The 15949-nt window shown below is 35.1% G+C and overlaps 1 long non-coding RNA gene across 1 annotated transcript; it reads left to right on the top strand.

Annotated features, from left to right (window-relative positions):
* Positions 1–771: 771 nt before the first annotated feature.
* Positions 772–14379, top strand: LOC141959554 (uncharacterized). The gene is made up of 3 exons (XR_012633469.1): positions 772–865; positions 2284–2377; positions 13616–14379. It is a non-coding gene; the product is annotated as an uncharacterized LOC141959554 (long non-coding RNA).
* Positions 14380–15949: the final 1570 nt, after the last annotated feature.

Raw genomic sequence — 15949 nt, forward strand, 5'->3', positions numbered from 1 at the left:
GCTGACACCATATGAGTGAAACCTGGACTTGGAAGCACAGTGCAGAGATGATCAAGATGGCTCATTCCATTTTAGGCCTAGTCTGGAAGCAATACAATCACATTCAGGTGATGCTGTGCCAGACAAACATAGCTCTCTTTTGGACTGGGCTATGTTTGAGTGTTATCAACATCCGTGATTCATCGTTAAATGAATTCTGAATGTAAAAGTCAATGTCGAAACTACCTATGGTCCCAAAACTCTAGATCTTACCTGCTACTTCTCTGTACCACCTTACCTTTCTCTACCTTCCCTTTTATTTAGTGTGACTACAAAGCCAGAGGGAAGACAAATTACCTCCAGTGGCTTATATATCTGAGATACAGAGCCTTGTATAAAAATTATGGTGGATGTACACGTGATTGATTAGAGCATGTTGTTTGAATTGTATTTGGAAATGAAAATGTAGGAAGGCTGGAATTTCAATAGCAAAATGGAAATGGCTGTCATCAGGATTAATGTTAAATGATCATTCATGGCTGTCTTATCTTACACTAAGTTTTCTTTAGTGGAATTTTAATAACGTAGACTTTATTGTGCATTACAGTGATAAGATCCTGCCAATGTTTATTTCAGCTGGTTAATTTACAGTAGCTAATTTAAAAGGTAGCTATTGTATTAAGGAATCTGTCCTGTTGGATTAATAACCCAGCTTTTAGGATATTATTTCCACAGGAAACAGATCTTCATCTTTTCTCCTCATCTATGCCCCTTCTCTCCATCTTCTAATTCAAGTGTGAAGGGAATTTCCTTCGTCTGTAGGCACAAACACCTTCACCACACGATTTATGAGGCCATCTGTAAAGTGAACTTATTATTTTGTCTTGTAAGTATTTCTATAGAATTTTTCAATATATTAAGCTTGTATGAAGTTATAAATGTAAACTCTGTCTGATATAATCGTGTCTTGGAGAGAGATTTTTCCCCTGAAAATATTTAATGTATTTACTCACAAGTTTTACCATCAAATATGATCATTCAGCACACAACTCATGCATGCTTATAACACTTCACAAACACTTTTCTCACCACGGAAATTGAACCACTGAGTGTTGAATGTGGCAGCTATTTAACAACTCTCATCTGTGCAATGTGAGAGTTTAAACTGAAAATGGCCTTACTACTTTCCCAACTTTAATGAATATTCAAACATTTTCCATCAGCTGTCATTTAGTTTCATAAACTCCTTTGTGTGAGGAACTGACTGCCATCTCTGCTGTCACTCTGAACTGAACCCTGCTATCTTCTTGAAAGATTTTATTCTATACTGGCTTTCATATAGTTCTCAGCACTATAGTATTTAGCGAAGTTTCAAATAATCCATTGAAAAAATGTGGCTGACGAAATTAAATTATCTGGCTGGTTTCTGTAGCCAACTCTCATCTGTTCATCAGTCACAGGGAAAGATATAAGAAACATTTAGCAGTAAGGGGTTTCAAAGGCTCACACATCTTTTGCGCTCACTTTCTGCACACATCCAGACAATAAAGTTTTACTGGCATAAATGTTCACAGTGAATGAAACTCAAAGTCTCATATGAACGTCTGCAGAAGGTGAGATTTAAATCTGCCCAGGAAAACATCCTGTGGGAAGTTCTGTGTTCATCCATTCAAAGAACAGGAAGATAGGAAAGATGGCATATTTTCTAATCAAAAGTGATGAGCAACACATGTTGAATTTCAAGTATTTGCACTCAGTCCCCAGGGTAAAAAGCTAGAAGATGACAATGGTGAAATAAATTCATATGTCATCCAATCTAATACTCATTAAAATAAATGAAAAGACAGTTTGAAATCGGACTAGGCCTGTAGGTCCCAGTCTAGTCTCACGCACAAGCACGTGAGAAGTCTTATTGTCTTTAAATAAACTAAGCATGTTTTTAAAGTTATGCACATGTCTAAATGCCAAATTGCTTTGGGGCCAGAGTAAATTAAATTAAGGAAACTAACTTGCCCTCTGGAGAGAAAAAAAAAAAAAAAAAAAAAAATTGCTTGATACATTTTAAATATTTAACAAAATGTATCCTCCAGTTTAATAAAGATATTCAAAGAAAATTTTCTACAGAGTTTTCTCTGGCAGAATGTTAAATGGTTCATCTCTTTGAAGTGGCAGAATACTAGATGACATCAGATAATTTCTCAAAATCCTTTGTTTTGTTTGCGGATGGTGTTGTTCTCTATTACTCAAGTATGCCTTTGTGAAAAGATGAGAATTATAAACCTTGCTTTTCCTCTTTCCTCCTAGAAATGTAGAGTAAAGCACTTCAACAGAAGCCTACCAATCAAAGATCCTTAAACTTCATATTGTATAACTCTATGCTCTACGCTGGATTCTGAAGGTAAAACACATTCAGAATACATCCTTCAAATATTTTTATTTTTTTTTCCCTAGAGCCTTGTGGGTTTTTTTGGAAACAATTCTACTAAAATATTAACCAAATCTGTTACGTTTTGTTTCCATAAGTTAATCAGAGCTATGTGTTATGACTGTAGACAAATTTTGTTGTCCTTAGGTGAAATATGACTTTACTCTGAATACAATTCTAGTAATGAACAGCCAACATCAGTAGATATGATGTTGTTTGTACTGACTTTAGGAAGACAGATTATTTAAAAATATTTCAGAGGAGTTTTACATCCGAGGAGTATCAAAGCTAGGTTGAGTCTGGAATACATTGCTGAACTTATATTTTTAATTAGATAAACATGAGCAAAAAGTGCATATACAAAACCAAAATGAAAATGGAACTTTGCAGGTAATAACGTAAGGAATGGACAGAGCCAATGGACCATATTAATATTGTCATTTTAATTTGAAGTTCTTGTCTTCTCTGATTGCAAATCATTGCTTACTTTAGTACTTTAATGTATCTGCACATTAAATGTGCCAATTTCCAGGTTGTTCCTCAAAGAAATCACATTTATTCTCAGAAATGTGCAATGTACGTTATTGGAATGTTTCATTTTGCTTTGTTATCAACTTTGTCATGAAATGAAAGAAATTCAATTTCAGATTGTATTCAAAACAGAAATTACTGATACTTTATCTGCTCTTGTCATGACAGTTAAAGATCTTTCCATATTTCAATTCTGAAACCTTAAATTTGATACCTTACCTCTCAGACATTTAATAAAAACCAAATACTTAACAAACTTTAAGTTGAAAAACAACATCGTGAATCTCCGCTCATTAACTTTTCTCTAACGTACTTCCTTTGTAACTCATCACTTTGTGGATGTGCATATCCAAACATTATAAATCGAATTTCATACCTGCATAAAGCACTGTAATAAATGGGTTTATACTGGCGTAAATATCCAGTGATGAACTGGTCTCTGATCCTGCTTATTTTGTTCTCTTGGGAAATAGGAAAGGAAGACAAAGACAAGTAAAACATCAAGTAGAAGATCAAATGTGAGACAACATAAATGGCCTGAAATTGATTCCTTTTACTTTGGTGACATTTCATTAACTTCAGTGCAGTTTTGGAGGATTTTTATAGAAAGGCAAGTGAGAAGAGAATAGGCAAAAAGGGAAGAAACACTTTTCTTGCAGACCCCAATAGCCTGATTTGCCGAACTGTGATATTTTTTTTTTTTTTTTTATAGTGAACAGCAATACACTACCCTCACATCTCCAAAATAACCTTGTCTCTCATCTTTTTATTCACATGTGACTTTTCAGGACATTTGTATCCAGGATTTCTGGGGAATATTCTAGCCGTGCAGCTGTCCAGAAAAAAGGCTCACACATACAACTGCTAATCACAACTCTGGTATTTTTAAATGAAATTTCTCTTCAGCTTTCTTACTAGTCACAATAACAGGCTGTGACTACTTGATTATTCAGAAATGTTTCAGGAAGATGGTTCATCTAAGGAAGCCAAATATATTGTGTTTTCTATCTACTGGTGACTATTTTTTTAGTTACTTCAACCACAACAAAATGTACAGACACACAGCCACTGTGAAGTGAAGCTTCTTAATTAAGATTAAGCAAGGAATAGCAGTCTGTATTTGGAATATCCCCTGTTCCAAATATTCAGAAGGGAAAAATGAGCACTGAAACACTTCCTGACTTCAAAATCAATCTGCAACCAGAATTAGGCCAAAAATTCTTTTATTTTTATCATTGCATGGTTTAGTACTTCTGATTTAGGAAAAACATGAAAATTTGAGGTGGGAGACAGCTTTCAGATTCTGATATGTCTAAATGTAAGTGTCTACGCGTGAGAGTCTTGAGTCAGTTGCTGAAAGCCAGACATCTGGAGCCGCTGCAAACAGAATAGTAGACCTGTGACATCTCCACAAGTTAGGAAGGTGTGACATGTGGCCAGTGAAAGCACACAACCTGGACTGGCAGTTGCAAGCCAGGTAGGATGTCCTGGAGTGTCCCAAATGACACTTGTAGCTTTTGGCAAATGAACTGAACCCTAAGATCCCATGGTAGCCAGTGGAGTTCAGATGAAGAACTGTTCAGTAGACACCTTCACCAAATAGCTCTTAAGGCTCTGTTAAGTTCCCAGCCAGGACAGATCTAATCACTATTGTAATTACCTGCACATACAGAGGTAAATTCAGGTGTTCTATTCTGAGTACCGGACCCTACTCTTATTGGACAAACCAGCATCATGGCAGTCAAGAGAATCACTACGCATTGACAAATTTAGAATTTCTCCATGATTGTAGAACAGCTGATAACAAAACTTTAAGAAATCACTATGTCTTGAAAACAAACTAATAAAATGCCCTGTAACTAAGGCTTTGTACTGTGTTCTGCATTCAAGAACTTGTCTGATACAAGAGTTGCTGCTCTTGTTCTTTAAAATCTGTGAATTTTATTTTCTTTTTAATATACATTTTAAAACCTTTTCATGATAGTCAGTCAGTATCAGTATAAAAGCAAGTTTTATAGTCAACTAAAATCCATTAAAATCTGTATTCCTTATAGAAACATTGATGCAGCTGCTGATGTGAAGAGCAGTGCCCTAAGGTATGCCTATATTATTTTGAGAATGATGCATGCTGTGAAGGGTGGTTGAGCACAAAGCTGCCAGATGCTCTCTGTGAATTGCATATTTGTAGGTCATTTGTGCATTCTGATGTCTGAGGTGTAAATGATAAAATTATGGAACAAACAAAAAAAAAATCTGTATCAGGCCTGAAATTTGCCTTGTGACTGCAATGATACAGCATTAGATCAGCTTCTAATGTGATTAAATTTAATTCAGAAACAGCAGACTTGTGTCACGATTCCACCTGTTGTCAGCTGCTGATAATGCAGTTTTCTCTACCTTGTTTTCAAAGGTTGCAACTGTGAAGCAAATGTTGCTTACATGTATTTATCGATCTCATGAGTAACTTCCAGCTTCATTCATCCTGGAACGCTCTTGATTTGGTTTGTGAGACGAGTGACACGTGGAAAGGACCAAATTCTTCTTAGTCTTTATTAAAATGCAAATGTGAAGTTATCAATCATTGTGGTATTAGCTAGAGACCTCAACAAACTTTTAAGCCCATGTGCTCTTCTGTCAGTGTAAAGAGGAACTCCTAAAAGTCTTCTAGGATAAATTCACAGTCAAAAACATTGAGGTGGAAGGAAACACTGAGTTGGAGATGTTCACAGCAAATATTCCTGTATGATATGGAATATGTTAACCAATCATCTGGAGACAGATCTGAAATTAATCCTGATAGAATTCTGAGAGGATCCAAAAATCTGTGTTATATTAAATAGAAGGAGGGTGCACCAATCACACGAAGAAGTTTGTTTCACTTGATAACTTTGGATCTCTCAAACAAAGTCGTGTCAGCACAGATTAATAAAACATGCCAATCATGCAGAATGGGAGATGGTGTGCTGGAAATTTATAGGGAGGTATAAGGATTTAAATGTTACAAGAAAATCAAACTTTTTGTGCAATGATGTGACTGTGATTCCTGATGTACAGAGCAAGGATTAGTTCATTGAAAATGAAAGTTAACAGTAGCTTTCTTGTGGCATCTGTCAGCCCAGTATTAGAATATGGTGTACTCAGTGAGTGCCCAGTGATGTTAGCAGGATTTTAAAAAGATGTAACTTGCACAGACAGGAGTCACAAAAAAAGGGTTTTGAAGACTCGAGAAATGCCAGAGTGATAAATGTTTGTTTTTTTGCAAGGAGATTGAGAGCTGACTTCATTAGAGCACATAAATACTCTCACTGAAGAAAATGCCAAGTATGAAAGGATATTCACTCCAATGGGGTATAATGGTTGGGCTTTAGAACAGATTTATACAAATTCAAAACAAAGCACAAATCCTTAACACGGAAGAAAATTGGAGTAAACTACAAAAACAGTGATAGCTTCTCAGTCTCGTGAAATCCTCAAAATTGTACAAGCATATGGAGTAACAGATGTCAGTCGAAAGGTAATTCAATGACATTAAGTGATCTGTAGTATATAAGAATCTGACTGGGTGATCTATTAACTTGAAAGTTTTAAAGCTCTGAAAAGAGCTTGGGCAGGCTGGTAGGCTCTTCTGGGATAGTACGAAGTAGAGGAATCAGGAAGTCTGAACAAGAGGCATCTTGTGCTGAGAAATAGGGAAGAGGTCAGGGTAGACCAGAGAGAAAATTGGTAGCATAACCAAAGTTTGAGACAGGCTGAAACAAGCATGCAGATCCCTAAGAATAAAAAAAACAGCTTTGAACTTGATCTCAAAGCCAAAGACCTGCTCTATGAGGATTAGAAAGTGTTGCTGAATGCTCACACACGTTATGACTAAGACTATTGACCCTGCCAGGTTTTTTTTTGCTTTCGTTGTACATATCACTTCTAGCAATCTTAATTTGACTTTCTTTCAGGAGCAAAGATAGGCTCAAGAAAACAGAGTAGATGGTCCTCTAAGACTTAGATGACATTTATATAGCTTAAGCCATGCTTCTGTAAAAATACCAGGGGAGGAATACAGTTTCCATGTCCAAATACACTAGTCTGTTAGTATATATCAGAAATAAATACTTTCTAGAAACACTAAGTTAAAAAAAAAAAAAAAAAAAAAAAAAAAAACCACAAAAATGATATTAAATAGGGCATGGCAAAATATATTAGGAAACCAAAATCTGAAGCTCTCATGGGATAGCTTGTTGTCCTGGCTTCAGCTGGAATAAAGTTAATTTTCTTCTTAGTAGCTGATACAGTGCTGCATTTTGGATTTAGGGTGTGAATAATGTTGATAAGACACCGATGTTTTAGTTGTGGCTAAGCAGTTGTATTGCACATCAATTGTTTTGAAATTTCTCTCATTATTTTCCATTCCTTTTCTCTCCTGTTAAAATGTTTTTATCTCAGCCCATGAGTTTTACTTTTCTATTTTCTGATTTTCTCCCCCACCCCATTGCGGGGTGGGCGGAGTGAGCGAGCAGCTGTGTGGTGTTTAATTTCTGCCTGGGGTTAAACCACGACACTTGTTTATCATGTTTCCAACCCAGTTTATGGATCAGATAGTTAGGGATAGATTCAACTAGGCTCAAATGTTTTTGCGTGCTTGCATCAATAAACAGTCAAACCTTCTCAGATTTACTTACCTCATTAATCATAGTGAGGGATAGGCAAACGTGAAAAGCTACAGCCCACTCCTTCTGTCTGAGTGTATTCAAATATGTATTCAGATTAATTTTTGTTAATTTATCCTTATTTCTATAGCTTATGAGTACTTATTTACAAATTGTAAAAGACAGCATAGTGAGGAGACGTTAATGCAGTCTTTCCAAAGCAAAGACACCATTTAGGCAAATATTTGGCAAGAGCTACATAATATTTTATGCTTGCAATTAGCTTTTGGGGTCATTTTCCATTTCAGTGGGAGTCTTGTTTCACAAATCATCCGCTATCGTTAAGCCTTTTTTGTTATATTTATAGACTCTAAAGCCAGAATGTTCTGCTCATAACATTTTATCCAGTGATGCCTATATTAATTCTGTAAAAACTTCTGGTTAAAGTCTCTAATATCACTTTAAAAGCCTTGCTAATATCACTGAAATCTTGATTTGGAGACTTTAGCTGATGGAATTGATTATGTTCTTAGATAAACTTTTGAAATGGTTAATTAACCTTCTTAAAATGTGCAATTCATTTCTTATGTAAATTTGTCTATCTTTGGGCCCCAGAGATAACGTTTTGTTTGTTCAGTGGTTTCTATTGTCAATGTAGACATTTCCCCTTCATCCATATGGTGCATATCCATAAAACGTGATCAGACTGAGATCGCTCAGTGCTTCCCTGTAGGATATTTATATGTAGATGATAATCCTGCATGTGACCAGGGAATTGTAAGGCTTAATTCTTGTATTTAGGGCAAGTTTTTAATATTTTCTTAGTTGCTTCTGCACTATTACTGTTCACTATGGTAGCCGAGGTTATGATGATTTCTCATTATGAAAATTTTGCTTAAAAATCCCTTGCTTCATAAGCTTTCCTGTACAGTTTATGGTATTTCTTTTCAACCATAAATAGAAAAAAAAAGAGTTCAGCTTCCAGGTTTCATCCATTCTTTTCCCTTGTCAATAAATTTAAGAGTAAAGCTGTTGGAGGTAGATATTGCCTTAAGTATGGTATCATATTCCAATGTCCCCTGTACGTTTTTAATTAACCCAAGCTATATTATTTCTTGGGGTTTTTTTGGTGGTTGTTTTTTTGTTTTTGTTTTTGTTTTGTTTCAGATTCATCCCACAGTACCACAAGAGAACTCAAAATCTATCAATGACATGACTCCAGTCAATAAACCATAGCGATGTATGTAATAGGCTTTGGGTACCAGAAACTGAGGTCTTAATTTCTTACTACTTTTTGGCGAACACATTCTTAATTGTTAGGAAAACTGTTCCAAGTTAGTGGCACTTTAATTTTTATGCACTTTAGACATTCTTCTGGCAAGGAGACATGTCTTAGCTGACCACATGTGTGATGACGGGAGGATGTTTCTTCCTGTCCTTCCTGAAGATAAAGTGGTAGTCCTGACTCTTGTGCTTTTACACCAATGTGGGTCCAGGAGTTTGAATAAATATACTTTTGAACTTATGTTACACATATTTGTCTTTACTTATAAAAACATACAGGACTGCAGCATAGAATGTGAAATAGTAAGGATTTTTGCTTATGGTTCCACTACATTGCTTTAATTAGAGGAACAAAGCAGACTCACTGACAAAAAAAATGAAAGAGGAAAATATTTCAGGTCAGAAGAAAACTTTATGAATAAATTTGTGAATGCCACAAGCTAAGATATGTCCAATTCATCAGTCCATGCCTGTAGACTTCAAACTCCTCTTAGTTTACGTAAAATGTGAATTGTTTCTAAATAGATACATTTCAAATTATAAATGCCACAAACTCCAAGGCTAATTTCAATTGAACTACCTACCAAGGTTAACCCAAAACAATCAATTATTCATCTTTTTTAAAAGACTTTATCATTGTTTCTGTAACAAACGAACATGACACTGTACAGTGGACTGTTTGGAGGTGTTATTTTTAATTTCCCTTCAGAAATATCACTGAGAAGTCATATTTTGTTCATTTTCTTTTTCTCCTTTATTTGACTGTAACCTTAAAAATGTATGCCTCGATTCCCAGTTCCTCCTCTTATTGGGCTTATCTACCCCTGGAGACCAAGAAGGGACCCTCAGCTCCCAGCTGCCTTCCCAGATCACCCCTTGCTATGTCCCAGGACGACATGTAGGGATGTACTGTTACCACTCCTCTCTTCCCAATGGCTAATAGGCAAAAAGCGGCCTCTGTGATAAAGTCTGCAGACTACTGACTACAAAAAACCCTCACTTAATGGCTAGGAAGAAACCAAAAAGTCAGTCAAAATGGCAAATCTTGACTTGTTTTATTTGGATGATGGAAATTATAATTTTTTCTAAATGTTTTTTGTTCTTCTATCTGTAATAAATGACTCCACTTGTAAAATGAAGAGCAATTATCTTGAACTACTTCATGGCGATGGAAGTTATACAAGGATAGGAGGTATCAAACATTTCTTCTGTGTAGACCTTCTAGTGTCAATTTGTTTCTTTTAATTATTTTGACTCATAAAGTGGTTAATAATTTATACAGTACCTATTTACATGCAGAAATACACTTCCCGCAATTCCTAACTGCAAGATCTATTTAATTCTAGGATTAAAAATAATATTGGTGAATGATTTTATGTAAGTGTAGAATTAATTTGCATTGTTAAATTGATTCCTTTCCTACGAAAATAGAGAAAGGAATAAACCAGAACAAATAAAAATGAACAATAACTTATAATTCCATTAATGGATATTTACAAACTGCAGGGTTATGCCATTTCTCACAGAAAGATTATTGTTCTTTTTATAATTCAAATAAAAATAAAGAAGCCATTAGCTTTAAGCTTTATAAAATAAGTATCTTACTAATGCCTAAGCCATGAATTTTGGTTCTGGCCTTTTGCTGCATAATTTATTATATGTGTTTATTACATTCTTATGGAATCACATTTCTTTCATGTAGCAAAGACATTGTTAGCTATCTGGACTTTGTTACTTATCTGCTTGTGATAATTAGAAAATATCTAAGGAATCCTTCTTGTTTTCTGTAGAAAGATATAGGGTAAATTTAAAGAAAAAAATATTTTTATCTCAGTTCATACTGCGTGTCAGTTCATCTGCTCCCAGGGTCAGAAGGGTAGAAAGCAGAAGACTGTGAATAGAATGAATAGAGTAACATCGACTATATAGGTTGAATATTCATGTCAGTTAGGTCAGTGTTGTAGAATAAAGCAATAGTAAACATGTTGTTGGAGACAATTTAGTTTCCTGGAGGTAGGGGCAAGATTTTAGCTTTATATATGTTTCCTCGGCTTTTCTCTTTTATGCTTCTGGCAATAAAATAATCGATTGTGCAGAGATATGCTCCAGGATGTTGAAGAAAAATACTGAGTTTTTTAGGTCTTATGTTAAGAAATTATTGGTCTATCCATTGCTGATTGAAATGTTTCCAATATGCATACTCAGATCGTCAACGTTAAGATGGTTTAAATTACACTGAAAAAGATCAGTGCACCAGGAGACAAAAGGACCTGTCTCTCTCCATTCCTAAGAGCATCTTAGTTTAGTACCAAAAATCACAAGATACCTGTGAAAATCTAATTATTTTTACTACTATTTCATTTATTTCAAATCTTTTCTATTTTTCAGCATCGAATTTCTGTCCACAGTCTTTAAACATGCACAGAATTTCTCCTAATTCCACTCTAAAAAGCTTGCTTTGTTCAATATCTTCCTGCAAATTTTCGGTTTATTTCTATCAACCCTTTAATACCTCCTCTTCCTTTTACTCTTTTGGATAGGATGTGTATGAATAATACTATTCCCAGAATAGTATTTCTATCAACTTCAATCCTGATGGGTCATGTGAAAATACAAACACATTCCAAAAAGGCTGAATGTTATTTTCCCAGAAAATTTTGTAAAAATGTATTTGCAGTTTCTGCATGCAGTATTCACAGTGGCGAATTTTGTCTTGTTAAGTAATGACTCACTTTTTTTTTTTTTTGTTTTGTAGATTTAGTGAAATAATTACCCACAAACTGTAAAAATATAGGTACCCTCTTGATTATTAACAGTGTTTTATTATGCTCCTGTTTTTCATAGACAGAAAGTTATTTTGTCTGTTAGGCATTTTTACATTTTTATGGTGAAATGTTAAAACTTAAGGTGTTATCATCAGTAGATTCCTTTTAAATATCTTACACAAGCCTGGTAAATAAAATTAATAGGTAAAGTTAAAACTGTGGTTTTCTAACATAATCTGGACACATCTTTATCACACTGAGAAGCTGTTACCCAAAGCTTCTCCTAGATAACGTCACATATTATTATTATTGTTGTTGTTTTTCACTTTGTTCCTATTTCTGTGTACCTGGTCCAAGGTTCAGCATTCTCTAGGAGACAGGAATCTGTGCAGTGGGATGCAAATAGCTATCACCAATTACACGTTGAAGGTGACTTTATATTAAATTAATTGATCGTTCCTGATCAATGTCTGATAGATCCAAATTACCAGGAGAAAGATTGAGTGTAGAAAACTAGCTGCATACTTTGCCCTTACTAAGACCTTCCTAGGCCAGATCAAATGCCCAGTCATGGAGAAAAACTTGCACTTTTCCAGTCCTTGCATCATTTTCACAGACAACTTCTTCAGAACTGTCAGTCTGGTAGCTCTAACCAGGGTTTAACTGATTTAGAAGAAATAGTTTTTTAATTCATTATCCTACATTTCAGCTACGAGCTTTTAGACTGCTTCACTGTAGTAAGATTACTTCTTTTTCTTTCTAATAATCTCACTTTCCCAGGTATTCACCCACTGCCAGTTTAATTTCTTTATAATGCCATAGGTGAGCTGTTTTCAGCTACAGTGTTCTTAAGAATGTGAGTTTGCAAAAGGCTCCTTGCAAGTCAGAATTATACTGACAAAAAAAGAAGTTAGAAGCACTTATAGGAAGAAGAGATTACACTAGATGTCTTCATACTGACACTTAAATGGAATGTGACATTCTTAAAATATTAGCGGAACGTGGGACATCTAGAAAATAGTGAAATATTTGTGTTCTATTAACAAAAGAAGATGTGTAGATGCATAAAGGAAGATTCAAAACCAGACATGACAGGGTGGGTTAGGGGAAAAAAAAAATCTACTAAGTCAGTAATACTATCATGTGGAGAAAACAGTGTTGTACTTTCTACCAGATGAAAGCTTCTGTCTATTGTATCAAAGTGATAAAATAGAAAAGCAATAAATACTGCATAATCCAACCTCATTGTTCAAGCCACACACTGCTCATTCCCTGGCAGTAGTCCAAGGAGAAACATCAGTGGTATGTATGTAAAGGCTTCTTGCATCAATATTTAAAATATACTGAGTCAGTGCAGTAAATAATGCAATTTATTAAAATAAATAGAATATGTGAATTAAAGTCACTTGCTAGCACAAAGAATAGAGGCATCAATCTAATCCTGCCCAACCCTAGGATCAGCAGACTCAGTTTTTTCCCACTCAAAGAAACATTGACTGGAATATGTAAAGAGAAAGCAGTTCAAGCCTGTGGTCCTGTCATGTACTTCTGCTTCAATAATAATTTACAGGGGCAACTAAAAAACAAGGTAAACCAAAAAATCCTTCCCAAAATAGGCAGTTCCACATTTGGTCCTAAGGTGTTTCTTGTCATGTTTAAGGAATACTGAAAATATGTCTGTGACATATAAAGATCTTAGCAGATATGTAACCAAATAAAGCAAAAGGTATTGCTTATCTTTTGTGATACACGAGCTGAATTCAGCAATTTTTAATGTTTTCCTACCTTGATGAAAATGCACATGGTCTTGAAAATGGGGAAATCTACTACAGATAGGGTTTAATAGTCCTTTTTTTGATGGAAACTCTGGGATTTCTTTAGCATTGGTTAGTATCTCGGTGCAGAAGTAGAGAGAATGTTAGAAAGAATAAATGTCAGGATAAGTATTTTATTTGATACACATGAATTTTCTTCTGTGCATTACTTCACAGACTGCAAATGAAGATGTTGCATGCTGAGATTATTCAAATGTTCCACACAAAGATGAGCAGGTCTTCAGAGGAAGAGAATTTCACCAACCATTCTTGGAGAAAAAAATCCACTTTTTCAAAGTGATTCTGCTGGAACGATATCCACATGCCTTAATTTTAATTACTGCAGATGACGTTTACCATATTTACTAACGTCCCTACCTCCCAAACCTATCTTACAAGCTAGTTACTCTCACCTGGAAACAAAAAATACATCCTCTAAGGTTTGTGTATCAACATCACCAGTACTAAAGATCAGTTGCTATTTTTGGTGTCACGGAACAGTGCTCCTACAGATCCCTTACCCCAGCTCCTTAATTTAACTACCAATGATGAAATATCTTCAATAGAATTAGCCCTTCTTCTGTTGCTGTATTAATTATAGGGAGTAAGGAAAAAAAAAAAAAAAAAAAAGGGCTGTTGTTCTCATCACTATAATAAGCAGAATATACAAGGGAAAAAAAAAAATCATTTGATTAGTAACGGGATACTCTATCTATGAACAGAGCTCTAACAGATACTCCACATCTACCTACTTTTTTTTCCTCCCCACCAGAGTGATTCTTGTACCAAGCTCATAACAATTTGTAAGTGTACTAATGAGTTTCTTTTAGAAAATGACTGATTCCAAAATGTCAGGTGATGAAATATCCACTGTTCTCCTAAGTATAATGTTCCAGTGGTTAATTACACTCATCCTTAAAGACGTTTTCCTTATTTCTGTTCTGAATATATCTACCTTCAGCTTCCAGCCACAGCATCTCGTTATGCTTTTGTCTGCTAGATCAAAGAGGTCTCTTCCCTCAGAAATCTTTTTGTGTTAATACTGATTATCCATGATTCTTTAAGTTGAATTTTGAGGGTATTGAAGTTTATTTGATTTGTCATCACCTTTTTGACTCTTGCCCTAGATGAATACAGGAATGTAAAGTCGAGATGCTTGATGTATTTCATGTTGCTTTATTTTACTTTGTATCTAAAAATCTGAGTAACTATTGAAAGTTTGGGGGATTTGTAAGTGTCCTTGTCAGAACAGTTGCTTTTCTAAAATGTTTTTCAAAATCTGCAAGACTCTGGAAACTTTTTTTTTTTTCTTTTTTATTTATTATTGCCATAGCCAATGATCTAGTTATGGGATAATGTTTAAAATCATCCTTATTCTGCCTGAAGTGATATTACACTCTGAGGAAGGGATGCACTTTGGAAAAATAAAAGTCAGTCCTTGAGACTTAGTACATAACAGGGTATAGAAATACTTTAAAGTTAAATCATGTTATGAAATTTAGCTAGTCAGTGTAATTTTAATTTTAAGAAACTGCTTTAGAGCAACCTCACTGTGACCTACTTTTTTGTTGTCATTTCTTCAATAAAAACTGGTAACACATTCTTGTCCTTGCAGAATCACTGTATTGACAGAAGAAATTTAACTTCATGCATGATTAATGATCAAGGTAGCACTCTATTAAACATGCAACATGCATTGGGATATTCGCTGCATCTGACAGCCCAAGAATGATTATCCTTTGGAAGAATGGAAAGCAGACCGTGACAAAATTGCAGTTGCCAGTGCATCCTGCCGCATCAATAAAATGGCACACCACAACAAATGGGACTCTTGACCTCATCACTTACAGTGGAGCAGATCATTTGTATAAACAAGTTATTTAGGTGCTTAGACAGTTTTCTTTAATGCACTTTGTGGTTGATTAATAATGCCTCCCTCTGCCTTTTGCACAACAGATGTTAAAGAGTGTTTGAGACGGGAGGAAAGCAAAGCATAGTCTTGGGGAAAAAAAGCAACACACTGGAAATTTCAATTCTGGGCAGAACTTTTCTACAGATCTTTAGTTCTAAATTGGGCAAATGACATATTTGATAAGGCTTCAGTTCAAGAAAGTCTCATGCATGAATATGCCTGTAGGTACCATGTTTAAACACAGAAATAGCCCAGAAACACCAACTCCATTTTCATGGCAGACCTTTTGTATGTGTTATCATGAGAGTTGTGCCAAGCAGTATATCATCCTAATTTTCGAACCAACACAGCTGGTACTGTCTCGCCTAACTACAGATATCTGTTCTTCTTGCAAACTATTAAACAGTGTTCATCCTACTTCAGGTAATTTTTCTCTTTTCTGCAACTTATTATGGAATATGAAAACATAAGAGAAAACAGAGCAGTTTCTGTTACAGCCAGAGAGCTTGTCTGGAATGTTATGCTGTGTATATTCATTGGAAAATGAGGATTCACTATAAAGCTAATGTTTTATCGAAGCATTGATTTAAATGAATGTT

Source organism: Athene noctua, chromosome 4, assembly GCF_965140245.1.
Source record: "Athene noctua chromosome 4, bAthNoc1.hap1.1, whole genome shotgun sequence".
NCBI classification, from domain to species: domain Eukaryota; kingdom Metazoa; phylum Chordata; class Aves; order Strigiformes; family Strigidae; genus Athene; species Athene noctua.